We start from the raw sequence: 14407 nt of genomic DNA on the forward strand, positions 1-14407 counted from the left end.
CACGTGACCAAAAGAAATTTATCTCTTAAGAACTGAGATTTATTGAATTCTGTAAGATGTATGATTCAAGTTAAGAGAAGTACAGGTAACTCGCGTTTACTACGGTTGTTAGATTAAACATCATGTCTAGTAAATCAGTGCTATACGAAACAAAGAACTAGAAAAAAGAACAATACAGGGAGTCCGAGAATTCTTGGGTGCATTACAAAATTGTGCGAAAGAATAATTAAGAATGATAATGCTTCTTTGGTGCTACATAAGATTAATATAACTGATAAAATTTTATTCCACAACATTATTTTTCTCAGAATTCGAAAGATGGCACTATGGTTTGATGATGATTTAATAAGAAAATTTCGCTTGTGAGTCATGTCATTTTCAAAATTAATTTCCTTCGAATTTTTTCCCATTGGGTTATGGAAAGATAGTGTGCATCAGATGTATTGCAATAAATTGCGGGGCTTAAAGCAGCCTATCACAATCGCTATTCAATCTAAAACTTCTCTAATGCTTGTAGATGTATAGCCGGAAATCGAGTATAGCTTGGGCATACTATGCGCAATTAAACGATCTCACATTGAGACGTATTGAATTCTAGTATAAATAATTAGACTTTTGGCTTATAAACAGTTTTTATTTTAGAGAATTATGTAATCTGTCTATGATTCCTCTAACACCCTGTATTATTTTCCAGAAATTAGAAAAATATCATAGCATTAATTTTTTTTCTAATTAATAGAACTATTTTCAATAAAAAATTTAAAGGAAGGATTTGAAATCTTTTATTAAATAAAATAAAATTTTTGTCTTCTTTTATACTAAATTATTTTAATAAAAAATATTTTTGTTTATCTTTCTAGAGAAATTTTCATGATTTGAAGTTTCTTCGAGATCACCCTAACTATTCAGCTCATTTCACCTTCTATTCAGCACATTTTTAAAAATATTAGTCATTTTACAGTATTTGTTTTAGGTGATATCATCTTTAGAATTGAAATTCATAGTTTAGTTGTAAAATCTTGGCATAATTTTGATTTTCTGTGGAAAAATCTTCATTAAGAAACTACAGCTCCAACTTTTTAGCGATTTTTCTCTACGCATTTTAGATCAAATGTTTAACCAGTTCATTTTTACTTGGACTGTTCAGTTCAAAAATATATTAAAATTGCCGTTTCTACCTAATAGGAATTCTCAATTTATTCTTCTACCAATACTTAAGTGATATTTTTGACAGTAATATATTGAAAACCTTCACCAACAAGAAATGCAGCATTTAAGATCAGTTTCATAGACATTTCCCTAATTCTCAATGAGATATCGTTTTCTATTTAACACTTTTAATTTATAAAGTTTTATTAAAAGATTTATCTCATTTTTGAATCATATTAGAAATGTTATGTACTGTAATTTGGATTTCTAGTTCTTTTGACGCACAGACTTACCATAAATCAAAATTATTTATTAAATAAGAAATTGATAAACTTTAGATTTCCTGTTCAGGTATAAATATTTGCAACAAAGACTTGCATAAAAATTATGCATATGAAAATTTACAAAGTTTTATATATTTTACTGTATTATGAAAAAAAAAGGGACACCGGTAATTTCTAGTTTTGTTAATTAAAAGATATAAATTCAGATGGGCATTTCTATAGGAACTAGCTTGAGATTGGTTAGTTGCATTATAGGTATTATTGAAATTTCCAAGTAATTTAAACATTTATTAATCAGAAAATGACTCAAATAGTAGATTATCAGGCTGGTATTACTCCACTGGTCAAAATACTTGCTACTATTAATTGATGATTTTATTTCAGAAATATTTCTCACCATTTATGAGCTTTTGTTTCTGAATGTTTAGTTAGGATTCATTATCTTGCGTATATTTTTTTCTTTCACTGTTTTTCATTTTCATCTTAAAGCTGGAATATAATTTCTAAGACCCTCTACACCCCCATCTTTGGTATCTGCAGCATAAATTGAGTTTTAATGAATTTCCTTCAGGTTCAAATTTATAACGGATTCATTTATAATCTATACCAATTTCTTAACTTATTGGCTCACAGATGTTTTACTGAAATATTTTTTATGATATTTACATCTCATAAATAAATCAGTATTTATTTGTGAACTAACTCTATTATATCAACAACAAATAGTAAGAATCATCTATTTGCAATTTTACATTCATAATCTAATTGTTAATGTAAATGGACATGAATTGTATATTAAAAAATACTTATCATATCAAAAACCAATCAATAAGAAAAATATCAATACATCACGCAGATATTCTGCATAGACAAATAATAAGTACAAAGATAAAACTAAGTCCTGCGTGTATAGATATATAAGCAACACAAAAAATGACGATTATTATTAATTTATATCTCATTATATTTTTATATTCTGCGTTTATATCTGAGATATTAACGAATATCACCAAAGCTACACATTTTAACTTTTTCGAGAACTTTACTTTCTTTAACAGTTTGCCAAACATAAATTCAAATTTCAAGAAACACTGAAAATTTAAACTGGCAAAATTGCTGTTGAATTTGCTTTTCCCAATGGTATCGCAATAAACTTGAAATATTTTATAATTTTAAAATATTAAAAACATCAATATGTTTTCATGGTTAAACTTAATAATACTACTGCCATGAGAATTCCCCTAATAAAATGGTTAATGGCTGTTCTAGCAAAATATAGAACATGATTTGATGTTATTACTTAAGTTTCTCATTTCTTCTCTCTTAAAATAATTTTTTAAACTGCGGAATTAAATTAATTAGAATTAGAATAATAAAATTTAGCATTAGGAAAATTTATTAATTAGAAAATTAGTTAACATTTATCTTATTACATGTTTCATTAATAATGTATATCCATTATTTTACATAATTCTTTTTTATTTAATATAATTGATTGTACATTATATATTTCCCCAAAGAAAATATTAAATTAAATTCATTCTTTGAAATACATGGAAAATTATTATATAGATCATCTCAAATAATCCCGATCCAGTTTGCGCACAAATTAGTTTTTAATTTATTTTTAAACAAAAAATGTATTTTTAAAATAATTTTTATAGACATTTAATTAATATGTAAATAAAGTTTTCTTCATATCGTAATATTAGTCCTAATTAGAATGAAAATTGCTGCAGAAATACTTTTTTAAAAAAATAATAGGTTTAAATTGCACTTTTATATTCACTTCAGCAATCAATACATATTAATATATGCAATTTTTTTTTATCTCACGAAGAATATTATAGGGAATAGCACTCGTTAACTGCTATGGGTTATAGTTTTCAAGGTAAAAAATAACTGGTGTTACATTGAATTATTTATTCCAAACACAACACGTAAAAAATGAATGGAAGTTTTACATTTTTAAGGAACTTTTTTTTAAACTATTCTTTAAGTTAAAAAATAAAGTTCAAAAACATGTATGAATTATATTATATTATATATATATATATATATATATATATATATATATATATATATATATATATATACAAAAAAAATATGAATGCAAAATAATTCAAAAAATTATAATAACTGTTTGCTCATTTAGAGTGAACAGAATAATTTTAAATATAATATAACACAAAATTAATTCATCACTTCTGAATCATATATGTTTGAATCACTTATTTGTTCTTTCTCAATAAATTAAATTAATTTGCAACATGATTAATCAGACAATTTGTTTTATAAGATTATCTTTGAGTATAAAAAGTTTCCTAGATTGTACGAATTCAAAAAAGCAAATAATAGCATTTTTCTAATTTAATGATTTTAGTTAAATAATGAAGTTAAATATTTTTAAAAGATATATCTGATTTATTTCTGCCAATTATATATAAATATTTATACTATTTATAAAAAGATTATTTTATTCTTACCTTCATATCTTCATGAAGAAAGAACTGCTTTGCAGTTTTTGAACACAAATCATTCGATCATCAAAACAAGAATAATAGTCTTTCAATAATCGGATTTTTCCAAAAATATTCTTAAATCCTACTTTGTATCCTCTTTGTTGGTTATTCCAATTCAATAAGTTCCAGAATAACCAATTAATCACCATATCTATTTAATTGTAAATTGAACTTTACAGTGGTATTAAAAAGTTTTCTAGAAGCAGTCAGTCCTAGAAATCAGTCGGCGCGTTAATTCAGCTATACAATGAAATGATCCAAATAATTTTATGCCAATACTAAAGACTGATGGTTCTTTAGTCAGATAATCATAAAATATCTCCTCCTCCGAGTTGCACAAGACATGAGACTGAAGGACGCGAGCTACTTGTCTAGTCGTTCCCATTACATATAAATATTTTTCACCACTTCCGCTTGGTGTAAATGTCAAGATGTGTCTTTCCGTCTAACAAATTCACATTCCGATGCCATCGCGAAAGACAGAAGGCTTCTTCAAGTCGACATTCCATAAATTTACGGAACGAACAAGACTGCAATATTCGATTTCGTGGGAATAGCATGCTATTATTTTCTGTCCTCTGCAGAAACATGCATCTCAAAATTGACTTTTTAATTACTATTTTTAGATTAAATGCACTCATTGCATACAGTTTATGATTGTTTTACTGCCTTATTTTTGTACAAGCCCCTTTTAAGATTTTGATCAGATAAAACTAAGACACTACAAATTCACAAATATTTCATATTAGAAAAATTCGTCCAAAGTTGGTATTTGATTATTTTTTCTATTTAAATGACTCTACTCTAGACATTTTGTTGCAATATTGCTTTTTGTAATTTTTCCCAGTTTCCATATTATATATATATATACACAGGGTTAAAGGATTGTAAAAAAAAAAGAAAAAAAAAAAACTACTTGGAGTATGTTGAAGAAATTTGGTATATGTTATATTTACAACATAGGGAAATGAATTACACAATAAAAAATGTTAGCTAATTTTTTGCAATAGATGGCGCTGAAGATTATTAAAACTTTGTTTTTGCTCTGTACTATGTCAAAATTATATCACTTCAATTTTTAAATCTTTATGTTGATAAAAATCATGTATCTTTTAGCGATAGCCATGACTTTGTCACAGATAGAACGCGTTCTGTTAGTAAAATGTTGTTACCAAAAGAATAGCAATTGTAGTGCTGCTTTGAAAGAATATCGCTATCTTAAAGATTTGAAAAAAGGGCTGATGTTTGTGAATGAATTAAAGAAAATGATTAATAAATTCGAAACTACAGGAGAACTCGGACTGCTACCTGGAACCAGAAGAAGATTTGTGAATTAGGAAGTTGTGGAAAAGATTAGGGAAGCAATTGAGTCAGGGTTAGTGGATCAGCAAAGTAAGCGCTAAAAGTTTAGCAAGCACTTTATCAAAACCATGGGTGACCGTACGCAAAGTCTTGCGCTACATTTTAAGGTGCTATCCGTATAAAATTAAAATTTTGCAGTATTTGCAACCAGACTATCCACAAAAGAATGGGCGTTGGATTCGCATCCCTTGGGTTGTGAGTTTGAACCCCGCCGGCCGAAGACTCTTCGTGTGTGTGGTAGCTGGCGCACTTATAAATCTTTCGTGGTCCGTAATACCACTGGGGGTACTGGTTCAGAGGTGATTGTTCTCTGATTCTGGTCTAAATTACGATCTGTTAATGAGTGAATGAAATGCATGAATGAAGTCCGTCCCATAAAAAGGGTTTTGAAGCGTGAGTAGCTAAGACGTGCTCTTGGCCCTAGATGGCGCTACTGAAAAAAAAAAAAACAAGAGACGATCTCTCGGCTTAAAATCGCTGACTTCGTCAGTGACTTTGTCTATGACAAGTGCCATTAGAAACAACAACTACAACGAAGAATTGATTTTGAAAATTTCATTCTGGCCGAAATTGATGAAGACGAATCATGGATTCGAAAGATTTTGTGGAATGATGAAGCGCATGTTACTTCATCAGGACAAATCAACACCCACAACTGTAAAATATGGGCTCATCCAATCCGCATACCGTTTTTGGGAAACCCTTGCATTCAACGTTTGTTACAGTTTGGTGTAGTATGACTGCTAACTTTATAAATGGTCCATATTTTTTTCGAAAATCTTACACCAACAGGGTAATTCGCGGCACCGTAACAGGCACTAGTTACATTCAAATTTTAGAAAGTAATGTGATCCCTGCTTTGCAAGACCGAAACTGCCTTGATTAAACAATATTTATGCAAGATGGAGCACCACCTCACATTGCTCATTGTGTTACACAACTGCTTAACCGAGCTTTTAGTGAGGATCGTATAGTTAGCAGATGTTTCCAAAATGCGTGGCCACCTCGTTCACCTGATTTGAATCCTTGCAATTTCCGGCTATGGGTATATTTAAAAATCGTATCTACAAGGACAAACCTAACTCTCTTGTTGCTTTAAAAAGCAGCATTACAATACATGTCCTAGAAATTCAGCAGGAAACATTAGGTACTACTGTGGATCACACTGTCTTGCGTCTACAGTATTTGATAGGACTTGAAGGACATCATATTAAACAAATATTTTAATACATTACGCATTTTATATTTTAACAAAAAAATGTTATAATTACAATGTATAAAATATTGCCATTAAAAAGCGCCACCTATGACAAAAAGTTGACCAAATTTTTTTTTCATTGTGTAATTCATTTCCCCATGTTGCAAATATAACATATACTAAATTGCTTCAACATATCCAAGTAGTTTCCCCTTTACAGTCCTTTAAATATTTCCACTTTAATTATAACCACCGTGTGTGTGTGTGTGTGTGTGTGTGTGTGTGTGTGTGTGTGTGTGTGTGTGTGTGTGTGTGTGTGTGTGTGTGTGTGTGTGTGTGTGTGTGTGTGTGTGTGTGTGTGTGTGTGTGTGTGTGTGTGTGTGTGTGTGTGTGTGTGTGTGTGTGTGTGTGTGTGTGTGTGTGTGTGTGTGTGTGTGTGTGTGTAAAATGTGCTTATTACCATTGAGTTACTTCAGAATGATTTATGTTTCACATTTAACATTAACATTTAATTAACATAAATTTCGAATTTTGCAAAATGTGTTTTTTTAATCTTATTTTGCAAAAAATATATATTCTAAAAACTATAACCAATTCAAGGTGATTTAATTGAAATTTTCTATTCCTGGAAGACACCTTTATATATATCTCAATCTTTACCTGTGCCTCTAAGTTAAATCATTTACATTTCAATTTGATAAAAGTTAAAGCATTTAATAATGCGCAGGATATAAATGGAGGTGTTTTCATTTTATTGTTCAAAGTATTCTCGCTAAAGAATAAAAAATTTTGAGAAAACTTACATTTTTAGAGACATTTGTCGAAATAATATAAATCCCTGCTAAGAAAAAATCAAATCTCCAATTTGCGTGCGGCAAATGATTTTTTTATCATATGTAACAGAAAAATGTACAAATAATGTTAAATCACTTTATTTATTAGGCCTTTAATGTAATAAACTTATTATTACCTGTTATGCTTCTGTATATATTTAAGAATACAAATCTTAATAGCATCTTTATAGAATGATTTATATATATATATATATATATATATATATATATATATATATATTTAAAAAACTGAATTTTACTATTAATTTTATTTAAGAAATTACTAACACCTATTCCACAGCTCCTTAATTGCAGTTTCATTAATAGATCAAGAGAAATTATTTTTAATTAAATACTGAATTTTTCTAATACTTATAATTATTTTTATAACTATATAAAACTAATTCACCAATTGTGAAAAGAAAACCTTCTTTAGTAATTGGCTAAATCATTGTCAATATTTTTAATTTCCGATTAGAACATTTTAATTAATGTTACAGGAAGGAAATTAATATGATTTGGGACTTTAACACAGTAACATTTTATCATGTATTAATACTCTTATAATATTTATAATTATGCAGAAATTCTCAAATAAGATTATTAATTTTAAAAGCTTTTCACAAAACACCGGTCACGTTATAAATATCTGTGAAATTTTTTAAAGAATTATTCGGCAGTTAAAGAATATTTAAAGCTGAGTTTTGATATTTATACGCCTTTTTAAATATTTTAAAAAGATCGATATACTAAAAAAGTCTGAGTTAACGCCTTTAATAAATTAAGGACGAAAAGCTTGTGTTTATGAAAAAAAACTCTTATCCCGCTTAAAAGTAATCTGATTTATGATGTTTATAAAATTTTAAATGACGATATCTTACTTACTCGGTTAATCTATAAAAACGCTTTTTACGGAAAATGTCATGAATAATGGATGACATTAATTTAACTTCAATCATCCACACGTCAATGAGTTGAAGAAATTTTGCGTCCTTTTTTTTTATCATTTTTAAAGAAAACTTTTGAAGTTAAAATCTGGTTAGAAAAGTCTTTGCACTCAGAATATATTAGAAATTCAGGTCAGAATCAATACTTAAAAGAGAAATATTTTTCATATAGGGAAAAACATAAAGACCTCCGTAGATCACTGTTAGGATTGAATAGAATACTGACATATATAAAATAAAATGACAAAAATAATAAAAATTATAATGCTAAAAATGGTATAATATTTATCAAAAGTGTTCTTTAATGGATATATTGAGTATTCAAAACTTACTTCGATAATTATCATATAAAAGTAATAAATATCGTAGAAAGAGACTATAAAACTGCTTGATAGAATGAAATGGCACATTTTTAAGCATGTTTGGATTTTCTAACTGGTGAAAACGGCAAGAACATGGTTTGAATGCACAAATTCCAAAATAAACAATCGTATGTCACCATTTTATTTAAAGCAAAGCAATGATAAAATATAAATTAAAATGGCATCCATCACTCGCTAAAATACAAATAAAAATCTTTGGCATTTAAAAAAATAAATGCAAGATTATCATTCGGTCATTAATGTGTCTATATTATCAGCAATAAACAATTCCTCTTCATCAAGAAACAGAAATTACATATTTATTAACATATATCATTAGAATGTGAAATAAATTATACACTGTTGAAATTATTGCAATTATAAAGCGATAACTCTCTTTCGAGACATTTAAATTTTTCTCAAGATAAAGATACGATTTCAAAGCAACTAGCGAAAACAAAGTATACTATGCAAAACCCTAATGGTCACCATGCTGAAATGGAAGTCCAATGATTATGAAAATTGAAGAAGCAGAGAGAAAAGATTACAGGTCATGAATTGTCACACACAGTTTTCTATTTGATGAAATAACGTACCTGTTCCAAATTATGCTTCTTTAATCAGAACAGTTTGATGTCCCTGAGAATCTTGAAGCTCATATGTGTGTCAGTTTTTGAATTTATTTTGAAATTAGGGAGTCATCTTAGAGACACTTACAGCATTTGCTTTTCGAATGGCTCGATGTTAGCACATCGTTTTTGATGTCATTTCATTATTTTTTATTACATTTTAAATTTATTTTCTCTTTACCTAAGACAGCATATCGATATTCTTATAAATGGAGTATTATCTTAGAATGGGAAATCATCTCTGCATTGCCGTTCTGAGAGGCTCTTTACCCTCTCTTTTTATCGTCACTCAAAGTCGCCTATTTCTTTTTGACGCCGAATTCTCCCTTCAAATACTTAATGCCATCAATATCGTCATGGTTTTATGTTTTCCAAACCAGATAGTTGAAGATTAATCTGTCTACATGTCTAGACTCATATAATCCGATTTCTCTTTTATACCTTAAGGTGTAATGGACCTGATTTCAGAAGGTAGGTAACCTTACATTTATGACAGGAAGTTGCAATTTATAACATTTATGATTTTATACCTTAAAAATTTCGTCCCTTCTTTTAAAATACACTCACTGTTCAGTTCTTTCAATTGTCGATTCATAAGAAAATTACAATGTGCTGATTTTTAAAATTTAAGTTTTTTTTTCATTTGTGATTATATTTGTGTTTCATAACATATTCTAAATGAGCTTTCCTTCATTTTTTTGTTGATCATGATCACAGTGCAAGCAACAAAGGTTTAAAATGTCTTTCAAAAATATTACCTACACGATGAAATTCGGATTGAAATAAATTTACTTATTCAGTGAAGCATGTATTTTCCTAGCTCTTCAAAGGATGTTCTGGATATTATAAAACTTATAAATGGAGTATGAGTAGAATTTTTCATTTCATACCTATGAAATAAATAAAAGAATATGTCTCATTTCCATTAGTTTACTGTTCCTGATTACAAAATATTATTAAAAAAACTCAGTAAACACAAAGAAGCAAATATCGTGAAAAATGTATGAGTTGTGCAGCATTATCAGTAACTTATACCTTTCATTCTGCGAAAACTTCTAATAAAACTAGAAGTCTAGTATTTTTAAAACTTTATTCAAAAAATATGAAAAGAAATCGGACAACATTTCTTCTTCTTATTATTATTTCTTATAAAATACCATTTGGCACAGTTTTAAAACTGAAAAACTCGCCTCTGCTTTGAGGCTCAGCCAACATACATTGTAAAAATATTATTCAGAGGACTTACTTTTATTCCAAACGGCTTGTAAATAATGGCACGAATAGAAAATTTGAACAAAATGCTAAATACAGTTTTGGTTGCACTCATAATTGTCCTACGTATCTTATCACACGGCTAGCATTCGTGTAGCAATTCATTTCATTACCATATAGTACAGATTGAAGTGAAGCATTCTTTATGGATAACTGCAGTTTGTTGACTACACTACAAGTTGGTGTTAATATAGAGTCCACATCTTATCCCAACAGGATGAAGACAGAAGAAGAAATTTCTGAAGTTTTAGATCGCCGTAATTGCATGTAGATATCGAATATGCACTAATGTCTGCGAACATACTTTGCTGTGCCTGACGTAAAATGAACTACCGTATAGAGAATGTCCTCGAAAGCAAGGTGAAACATATAGGGTAATGCAATACGCAAATGTAACTTAAAACCTCACGGATTTCTTTCTATGTCAAGGTCATATTCTTACTTTCTATCATTACTTTCTATCTAAAAGAAAGTTATAACCATTTCCAATTTGCTTCAATTTTTTGAGTACCCCTTATCAATTTCAAAAATATTTGCATACAATCTCATTCCAAAAATATGAATAAATAATAAGAAATCAGTTTCTCTTTTCATATACTGCATACCAAAAATCGAAGTGCATTTCATTCAAAATAATGATATCTTCTGATTGTGGCTAAGTATTTTTAAATAATATAATTCCATGGTTAGTGACTTCATACTTTATGAAAACTTCAAACTAAGCAACTAAAATAATTTGCTACTCTTTCTTCCCATATTTCCTTTTCACAGAATCATCTATAATGTACATCAATTCATCAAGAACAATTTTAGTTAACATGTTCCACATCATTAACGAAAGGTCAGACGAATTCCTTCCATAATTTAGTAAAACGATTCATTAATGCTTGAATGCGTCACCAATAACTTAGCTATACCGTAGATTATCGCATATCATATTTATTAATCTAATACTTTAGTAAAATACATGAAAAACTATTCCGTATTTAGCTTTTAGAGAAAGTTTCTCTAAAACTTGGAGTAAAATTCCATTATTTTGAGTTACAAGCTGCTTTTTTAAAAATTTTGCCATGTATGATCTTTTGCTTCATTCAATATATCCAATATATTGTGCATGCTGATTAATTCAGTAAATGGATAATTTTACAGTTTTTCTGTCTGTCACAAGTCAACTTATAGAATAACTATTCAAGGTGTAGAATTATTAATTTATTGCTCACTTCATCAGTTATTTCATAAATTAATTATGTATTCTATTATTAATGAATCATACATTTCAACGGTAACATGTAATTTATGTTTAATAAATGACAGCTCAATAGAAAGCATTGCGTGTAAATGAAAATCATATTTTCTACATTCTTAACCAAATCGGTAAAGTCAACACCATTATTATTATATAATATTCATAATAGGTTGAAAATGATGTTTTAATTTCGGACAGTTATTCGCACTTCACACTCTTTTAATTTCAGAATTTTGAATAAAATTACTCTGCAATAGCAATATAGTAGCTAATATTAAGAAGCTTGATGAATCATGCAATTTATTTTACATATTAATGGTTTGTGTGTAGATTGTGGTTCAACAAACTAACTAGCTAAATCATTGAATGCAAATGAAGTTTACCCTGAAAAGGATTTGAATAATTATTTCATAAAATAATTAGGTACTCTATGAAATAGGAAATTTCATACATTAATATTCAGTGTACATTTTACTTGTTGTATAATTCAGTTAAATTGTTTATTTCACATTTTTACTGGCTATCATTAATCAAATTGCATTAGAGCTAGTCGTTTAATAAATTAGCTATCATTTAAAATGCTGCATAATTATTATTAATTTAATTGATTTTATCAGCTATTTCATAAAATAACCAAGTCATATATGAAATAATTTATTTCTATATTTTAAAGGTTTAAAAGTAAAGACTTTTTCCTAAAATAATCAGTTTTAATTAAACAACATCCCATTCTAAGCCCAAGAAAATTTATTAGCAATTATGTCTTATTAATCAGTATTATTCAAATCTCAGATTACTCCTATGACTTAAGTTCACTTAAAAAACTCATGAGATGAATACTCAATTTTGAAAATATATATGCTGATAGGGTATAATTTACATGCAAAAAATTGCCGCAAGGGGTAATTTTTCAGGAACATTAAGAAAGATGTATGTATAACGGTTAGTAAAAAACTATTGTTGCTTATTTAAAGCTTTTTAGAGAGGTATCTGAAACGTTTGCCTGTGAGCATTTTTCCTATAAGCCATTTTCACGATAGGCAGTTTGCCAGACTAACCTGGGCATTTGAATTTATTAGATCGGATATTTGGTTATAATAAAATGGTAGTTGGCTTATACTGGAATGGATTTAGTCAAATTTTGGTGTTAAAAGCTTTTTTTTAAATAATCTAGTTGACATGTAAATAAATAATACTTGTACTTCAAATATCGCTGTTGAGTATTTTTTGAATTAATACTTTTTTGCCTTTATTTTTTTAAAAATAATATCAAAGTTTTAATGTAAATTCGTTTCAAATTTTATTTGTTTCGTCAACAAATTTAATAAAATATATTAGTACATTAAAATGATTTTTTAGTAAAAACAATCCTTATAACAGATTTTTTTAACAGGTATTTCATTCAAATGGATTTATTCAGAATAACAGGTTTATAATTTTTTTTGATATTATTGTTTCTATTATGACATAGTTGACGTGCTGAAGAAAAAAGTATGTTTTATGTTGTCTGTTTTTTTATTGTTTAAGTCTGTTTTTTATTACATGCATCTGTCTTTTTTAAAAGCACGTATCTGATATCCTCGTAAAAATAAACAAAATGTCAGGGAAATTTCTTTTTTCAAATTTGAGAACATGATGTTTTAAGACTTTCTATCTAATACATTTAAGCATTAATTTTTAGTTCAATGAATTTAATAAGCGCTATGCATTCTTTAATAAATGTGAATAAATTCGTGTTTGTGCAAAAATTTTTCCCCAGACATTTACTGCTACTTTCTGCAATCTTAGATAAAAAATTAATGCATATCTTTTTAACAGAAACAATTTACGTGTCGTTTCAAATGAAAACCTTACAAATTCCTATTAGCGTATATTTTAATTGTTTATGTTTGCATTTTCCTGTTGCGAAACAATGGAATCTTTTAATATCGAATCACTATATATTTTTTCAGAAATCTAGGATTTCCAATAGAAAATATTTTTTGTAAATTGAATAAAATTCCGAAAAAATTATGTCAAAATGATTGCATACGGAACTAAGAATACAGACTGCAACTTTATTTTACAATTACAGCTACTTTAGTTTTTCATTAGTAAGAATATAAAATGAACAGGAAAAAAGCTCTCTTCTCGATACTTTGTTGAAAAGGAATTACCGGAAGACCGCAAACCAATTGCAAAGATGTAATATGAACTTTGCAGTAAGTAATATTCTATTCTCAGCATCTATTATACGAGCTCTTATATTTAAATTGGAGGTAGATTTTTACTTTACATTCAGTTCAGTTTTATAATATATTTATAATGAGTATGGTCCTTAAGTGTAAATTTTAAAATATGAAAAAGGGAGTCGGCTTAGTAAAAGATGCTGAGAGAAGAGCGGAAAAATAAAGACAAGGAAAGGAGAATTTTGATAAATAAAAATAATACATCTTGAAAAATATTTATTTGTACTTTTTTCGATTATGGTACTTTGATTCTTTAATGTCTCCTTTTGTCCAAAAAAATTAGCTATGCATTGTGGATTTTAGAAAGGAAATAAAGAGGGTCTTCCACTTTACTTTAAGATTTCTGAAAAATTCGATACGTAAATTCATATAGAG

At 28.0% G+C, this 14407-nt stretch overlaps 1 protein-coding gene across 4 annotated transcripts in view; it reads right to left on the reverse strand.

Annotated features, from left to right (window-relative positions):
- LOC129959639 (neuropeptide S receptor-like) overlaps positions 1-14407 on the reverse strand; it is a 211416-nt gene that overhangs the window by 126115 nt on the left and 70894 nt on the right. For 3 of the 4 annotated variants that reach the window (XM_056072524.1, XM_056072523.1, XM_056072521.1), the window contains exon 1: positions 3920-4310. The exons of the other annotated variant lie outside the window; for it this stretch is intronic. The gene's annotated coding sequence lies outside the window, so the exon portion shown is untranslated. Of the gene's footprint in view, positions 1-3919; positions 4311-14407 lie in introns of those variants that run through there. 4 annotated transcript variants of the gene reach the window in all.

Source organism: Argiope bruennichi, chromosome X2 (assembly GCF_947563725.1).
Source record: "Argiope bruennichi chromosome X2, qqArgBrue1.1, whole genome shotgun sequence".
Taxonomy (NCBI): domain Eukaryota; kingdom Metazoa; phylum Arthropoda; class Arachnida; order Araneae; family Araneidae; genus Argiope; species Argiope bruennichi.